Source organism: Oratosquilla oratoria, chromosome 8 (assembly GCF_046742065.1).
Source record: "Oratosquilla oratoria isolate Oo_2021 chromosome 8, ASM4674206v1, whole genome shotgun sequence".
Classification (NCBI taxonomy): domain Eukaryota; kingdom Metazoa; phylum Arthropoda; class Malacostraca; order Stomatopoda; family Squillidae; genus Oratosquilla; species Oratosquilla oratoria.
In genome coordinates this window covers 19,936,897-19,944,396 of record NC_134784.1, presented here as the reverse complement: position 1 = coordinate 19,944,396, position 7,500 = coordinate 19,936,897, and the positions used below count along the sequence as shown (strand labels likewise).

General features: G+C 38.4%; 1 long non-coding RNA gene across 1 annotated transcript in view; it reads left to right on the top strand.

The window, feature by feature from the left end:
* LOC143027461 (uncharacterized) overlaps nt 1-7,500 on the top strand; it is a 92,962-nt gene that overhangs the window by 84,713 nt on the left and 749 nt on the right. The gene's annotated exons all lie outside the window — the stretch shown is intronic.

The window sequence follows — 7,500 nt, the reverse complement described above, 5'->3', positions numbered from 1 at the left end:
ATATTTTCATATTCTCGTTTATCAGGTTTAAATATCTTTTCTTACTTTTGTGTCACGTCCCGTGTCACATCTGATACTCTGTGTCACACCGCCTGTGTCATAACCTCCCCATTATGTACTACAGTGTCATCTCCCCTGTTCTTCCTCCTGTGTCATATTATTTGTATTACAGCCCGATCCTTCTATCTTGTGTCATACCATCTGTGTCGCCCCCTATCGCCCCCTGTGTCACACGGTCCTTTCGTGTGTCACATCCCTTACGTCATACACGAGCCACCCTTGCGTGTGTCATATCCCATATGCCTCGTGTCAATATATTAGCGTGCGTGTCACATTCACTCCATCGTACCTCAGAACAACGCGGTGTCATACCCACCGCCTAATCATGTGTCACAGCTTGTGTCACAGGTGGTGGAAACGTGTCAGAGGTCTGTTGAGAGATGCCCCTTGCTCTAGCCTCTTTAACGGCAGTCGAGACTCTTCCTCCTCACCCACTCTGACTCCTGTCTCTACCTCCTTCTATTCCTCTTTCTCCTCCTCCTCTTCTTGACTTTAACTCTCATCTTCTCGTCTCCTCTTCTTTGGCAATTCCAACCATCCTCTTCCTTTCCCTTCTCTTCTTTCTTCTCCTCCTCTTCCTTTTCTGTTCCTAGCGTTACTCATCTCCCTCCTCCTCCTCCTTCTCCTCCTTCTCCTCCTCCTCCTCCTCCTTCTCTTCCTCCTCCTCTTCTTCTTCTTCTTCTCCTTACTCTTCCTCTTTTTTTTCCTTTCTCCTCTCGCCCACACATCTGAAACCTCTTGTTTCCTCATCTGCACGCTCTTATCTCTGAACGCGCCTTCTTTACTCACTCTCTTTCTCTCTCTCTCTCTCTCTCTCTCTCTCTCTCTCTCTCTCTCTCTCTCTCTCTCTCTCTCTCTCTCTCTCTTCTTTTCCTTTCTTTTGGGGCCTTAGTTGACCATCCCTTCCTTTATGGACATAGAGAGACCGGACAACGATGCAGGCAAGTATGTCGCTATCTCTAAAGGTCCTACTACACATGTATACATATAAAGAGGCAGAGGAGGGAGTTTGTAGTCCGTTAATTTGTATGTGCAGATATGGTTACACAGAAGCACAAGCACAGTCAGATAAAAAGTGCTCACTAGTATACACACGCAAAAGCACACACGCACACGCATGTAATCACACACACACACACACACACACACACACACACACACACACACACACACACACACACACACACACACACACACACACACACACACACACACACACACACACACACACACACACACACACACACACACACACACACACACACACACACACACACACACACACACACACACACACACACACACACACACACACACACACACACACACACACACACACACACACACACACAAACACACACACTAGCACACGCATACATACACACACGTACATACACATACACACACGCACACACATACGCACCCACCCACACACATACGTACCCACCCACATACATACACACCCACACCCACACATACACATGCACGCACACACACGCACATACACACACGTACACACACACACACACACACACACACACACACACACACACACACACACACACACACACACACACACACACACACACACACACACACACACATCCACCCACCCACACACGCACCCACATCCAGACATCCAAGCATCCAAACATCCACACACAAGCACGCACGCACGCACACACACACACACACACACACACACACACACACACACACACACACACACACACACACACACACACACACACACACACACACACACACACACACACACACACACAGACAAATCTGAATAGTTTTTCTATCATATCATCTTCCGGCTGAGCCTTGTCTGATTAGGAGTAAAGATTTACCTCACTCTAATCTTTACTCTTTGGATTCCATTCCTGAGGAATGAAGGTGAATGCAACATACATTGGCCATCCGGACACAACGGGCAAAGGGGAAAGCTTTGGCTACGCGTGACCTGACGTATGCATTTCTAGTTTGTTCTTTCGATCTTTGGTGATTCAGATTAATAAAAGACACTGTAATGTTTTCAGGATATTTTGAAAATTAGCCTGTAAAAGCATATATAGTATCAGTGTAAATCAAATGTTACTTATGCACATCATAAGAACAACGACCAAAATTAATTTGTTCCTTCCTATAGTCATTCCACATAAAGGATTTCATATAGTTCTTCCGAGAAAAAAAAAAAATGAATAAATAAATAAACAAATAAAAGATAATATGATGGATGTAGGTGATAATTTATTTCTGACTTTACTGTCCGTTGCAAGCCCTCAAGAGGCACATCCGTCGCTTTCTCCCGACAAAGGAACTACGAAGTCCTCACCGAACTCAACGTTCTTGCAACACGTGATCATTGGTCTCTGAAGGCTTACAAATCCCTCGGGGAGTTCCCTAAACTGGTAGTCCTTCTCCAGAATTTTGTCAAGTCCAGCGGTTCTTAACCTTTTAATCCATCGACCCAAAATCCTGTCCAGATCGACCATGGAAAGCCTTACCCTTCATAAACACTTTTTATTTAAATTGTAAAATACTTGTGCTTGTCAAAACGTGTGGCAGAAACAACGTTTTGCTTAACCTTAGGTAATAATGACTTAGGAATTCTACAATCAGGATTAATACTTTGATCATACTTTGAGTAGGAATATTGGGAAGATAACAAATCCACAAATCCTTTGTGACTCATTCAAATGGCTCGGCGACCCAACTTCGGGTCGTGAACCTAAGGGTTAAGAACCACTGGTCTAGTCGAATCACTGATGGCCCTCATTTGGGGAAGAACAACAGGGACCTCGACATTAATCTATCTTGCCACGTAAGACCATCGGAGTTTATGAAACCTAGTACGTGACCAGAGGCGTCAGAAAGGTATTTGTTGGCTAGTTCTCCTTCTGGAGGTTTCCTAGCGTTGAAATCTCCTGGTCGTTCTCTCCCGAAGAAGAATCACGAAGAACAGACTGACGGTGATTATCTTTTCATGAACGACCCTTGGCCATTGATGGACTATTACTCCACTACTAGTGACGTCAAGAAGACCCTCGTGCAGGTAGTCCTCCTCCAGGAGTTTTTCTGCTGCTAAAGAGTCGAGAGAACCTCAGCGACATTATCCATATTAGGAAGTGTGGTTTCTTCTTTGTCGCTGCCGGGTCATCCTCTCCCGTTGTGTAAGCCCGCGTCCTCTAGTTGTTTCGCCACAACGTTTCGATCAAAGCTTTCGGAAGATGTTCTCTGATGAAAAAGTTCTTTAATGAAGGATTTTCATGGAAAGGGTTGTAGGTACACCAGAAGCCCAACTATGGATGGATTATCGTTTGTTCAAACTCTGAGCTTGTTTCGTCGTTCTGCAGTTGTGGTGGACAAACAAAACGATTTTTCTGTGGTAATGATAGGTGTGACAAGATATAGGTTGGCTAATACCCAGTCTTGAACCCATAACTATGCATGCGGACACATACACATACGTAGTTTATTTTCTCCGACTGTGGGTTCCTGTGTGTCATTTACAAATGTGCTACTACATTTCTGCTTAGAAATATATATATATATATATATATATATATATATATATATATATATATACATATAGTTTATAGTAGCTAATATTCTTATGTATTTTATTATTATGTTATGTGTCGAATATATGTTATAAAAATTTTCAACACCTTCGCTGTTGTCTTTAGCTGAATGATCTCATATTTTTCAGAATAAATCCTATAAAAGGTGTCCTTGTCGTTCTGAGGGGATCAATAATGTCGTCAGGAGTGCAGTTTGTGACAATTTTGCCATAGGCGTCCTCATCCTGCGTATAGCGAGGCTAACATTTCAGGAGACGTTTGAACAAATACCTGACAAGCAATATACACAGTGTCCATTTATTTGTCATTATTTGTTTGTCAACCTACCAGTTTATCTTAGTTTATATGTCTCTGATCTTGCTAGTGTTGTTTTCTAATCCAAAAAACATCTTTTGGCGTTAGGCAGGATAGAATATTATGAAGGGCGCCATCTTTGTACTAGAGTGGACTGAGAAGACGACGGAAGATTTCGGACATCCTTTCTAGGTTCAATGGAATTACTAGGTGGCAGTCTAATCAAGGTGTACTGATACTTTAAAAAAAAAAAAAATAATAAATAGATGAATAGATAAATGATAAAATAAATAAATAAATAAATAAATAAATAAGTAAATAGATAAATAAAAAAACTAAATAATTAAATAATTAAATAAATAAATAAATAGATAAAGGAATAAATAAATGTATAAAAAAAAACAACAACAACAAGAATGGTCAAGCATTCTGGCTGAATGAAATTGCTCGGTGGCAATCTAATAAGGGTGTACTGATACTTTCAAATAGATGAATGAATAGATAGATAAATAGATAAATAGATAAATAAATAAATAAATAATTAAAAATAAATAAATAAATAACTAGATAAATAAATAAATAAATGAATAGATAAATGAATAAAAACAATAGAAATAAAGAAAAATAAAAAGAAGGGTCAAACATTCTGAATGGAACGGGACCCCGAGCGTTTGATGGACGAAATCAAATCTTCGCAGCCACTGTTGCTTTAATCTACGTCGAACCCACTTCGTCAATGCGGTTGACGTAGCACCTAACCACCTCTTCGCAGGAGATCTTCATCAATCTTATAACCTTAGCATGAACCAATTTCAGTTGTCTCAAATACCATTACGACTTTCTGGTATCCGACTATTAAAACGAAAGTCTTAATTTTTTTTTTTTCCCGAGTTTTTCTGGTTAGTATGTCGCCGTGTTTGAGTCGTTTCCTCGCTTCTTTCCTGACGTTTTTTCATATGTTTTCGTGTTTCTCCGGGGTGACATCCCTTTATTTATCATTGACGTTTCCTCCTGCACCTTTCCTGGCCGGCGCTCACGGGCCCTCTTTCCGTCGCCATAGCGATGATGTCTTTCCCTCCCTTGTTTGTCTTGGGACGCGCTGCGCGACTCGAGGGTACTGAAAACGGTGGCCAATGAAATCCTTGCAAGCAACTAGCACGGAAACGTTGCCAGCGTCTGGCACGCTCCACTGAGCGTGCCATGGCACCCAGACGACGCCACGATGAAGCGAAGAAGGGAAAGAGGCCCGTGAGCGTCTGCTACGGATTGTGGAGGAAAACCTCCTTGGACGTTTAACTACTCAACATAGTCATGTAGTTTATAGTTCTATGTTCTAGCTAACGTTCTGTTTTGCTCAGAACAGGTCATAGGTTTATGTTATAAATACACACACACACACACACACACACACACACACACACACACACACACACACACACACACACACACACACACACACACACACACATATATAATATATGTATATATATATATATATATATATATGTATATATATATATATATATATATGTATATATATATATACATATACATACTAGCCAATTTACCCGCGCGTTGCTGCGGTCAAATGATGATAATTTAAATTTTTATAAAATTATGGAGAAAAGTTACACGTATCAGTATAATTCAATTGAAAAGGTAACAAAAATAAAATGTTAAGAAAAAAAATCAATTTCAGGAGGGAGACGCCCTTTGGAAATAAAATATACCTGTCCAAGTAGCCTGGGCTATGGTGAATATATATGATTTAGGGGGAGTTCGTGAACAAACAGCAAGACAGACAGAGGCTACTACTTTATCATAGTAGATACAAATAAAAAAAAATAGTTATCCAAGTACCTTGGGTTATAAGGTTTCAGAATATATATAGTTATAGGGGCGTATGTGGAAAAACCTAGGAGTTCGTGAATAATCCCTAAACTAACCATACCCCACTTAACTTTAACCCAGTAGTGGCGTGTTACCACACCATACCCCACCTAACTTTAACCCTTAACCCTAACCAAAATAATTTTTTTTAACTGAAATATAGTTATGCAAGTACCTGGAGTGACAGAGTATCAGAATATATATGGTTGTGGGGGTCTATTTCCAAAACCCTAGGAGGAGTTCGTGAACAAACAGAGGCTACTACTTTATTAGTATATATATATATATATATAATATATATATATATATATATATTATATATATATATATGTGTGTGTGTGTGTGTATATATACATTTTGAACTTTATATATATATATATATATATATATATATATATATATATATATATATATATATATACTTTGAACCCAACTTATAAGGGAGGCAAGGACAGGCTGGGGAGGATTCGTTAATGACATTAATATACATTTTTGGCTGTGATTTGTTAGCATTAGTCAATGGTGTAATCGTTCTTTGTTGTTGGTTGGTGGGAATGTGTCTTTACTTATGTTTATTTCATGACTGTTGTAACTTACCAGTTTTAAGCTAATAATTGTTTTGCTGGGAATTCTGTCGTGTGGACACTTGGTCCATACATGGGGTATATTACTTCTATCTTTATTCGTTCTCTTTGTGGGTTCTTTTTTACGGACAATGGTTTAGTCCAAAGATGCCATTTGTTATTCCATTTCATGTTCACGTTTATACCAAAATGGGCTTGTGAGCTGTGTGATATTGTGCCCATCAGAAAGTATTTTTAATTCTTTAAAGTCATAGCTGTGTTTTTCTGAGTGAATTAGCGGTGAAGTTGATTTTGTTATTTAGGATTCTGTCCTTTGTCGTGTGCTTATTTCATTCTAAGTTATACGTTCCAGCTTTGTGTTAATGAGTGTATTATGAGTAGTGACATATGGACTTTGGTCCATCTTTTATAGGCCCGGGTGATGGGTAGTCAAACTATATTTGGAGTTCATGGGGTTTTGTCACATAATTCTAGTCACATTTATTTCATAATCTAGAGATATTTTTCTAGAGTGTAATGGTTAATGGGGGTTACCTAACCCAGTGTACCGGGTATGCTGCTTTTTATAGATTTTCTATTTCTGGCACTGTATTACCCTGAAGACGAACACCAGATAAGGTTCGAAACGTAGGAATAGCTTCAAACAACGAGTCCGATGAGTGTTTTCTTCCAAAAAATTCCCGGACTCTAGCTCTTCACAAATATTATATATATATATATATATATATATATAATATGTATATGTATATATGTATATATTATATATATGTATATATATATGTATATATATACATGTGTATATATATATATATGTACATACACATATATATATATATATGTACAAACACATATATACAGATATATATATATATAAACAAATATACATATATATATATATATATATATATATACAGTATATATATATATATATATATATATATATATATATATGTATACACACACACACACACACACACACACACACACACACACACACACACACACACACACACACACACACACACACACACACACACACACACACATATTATATATATATATATATATATATATATATATAT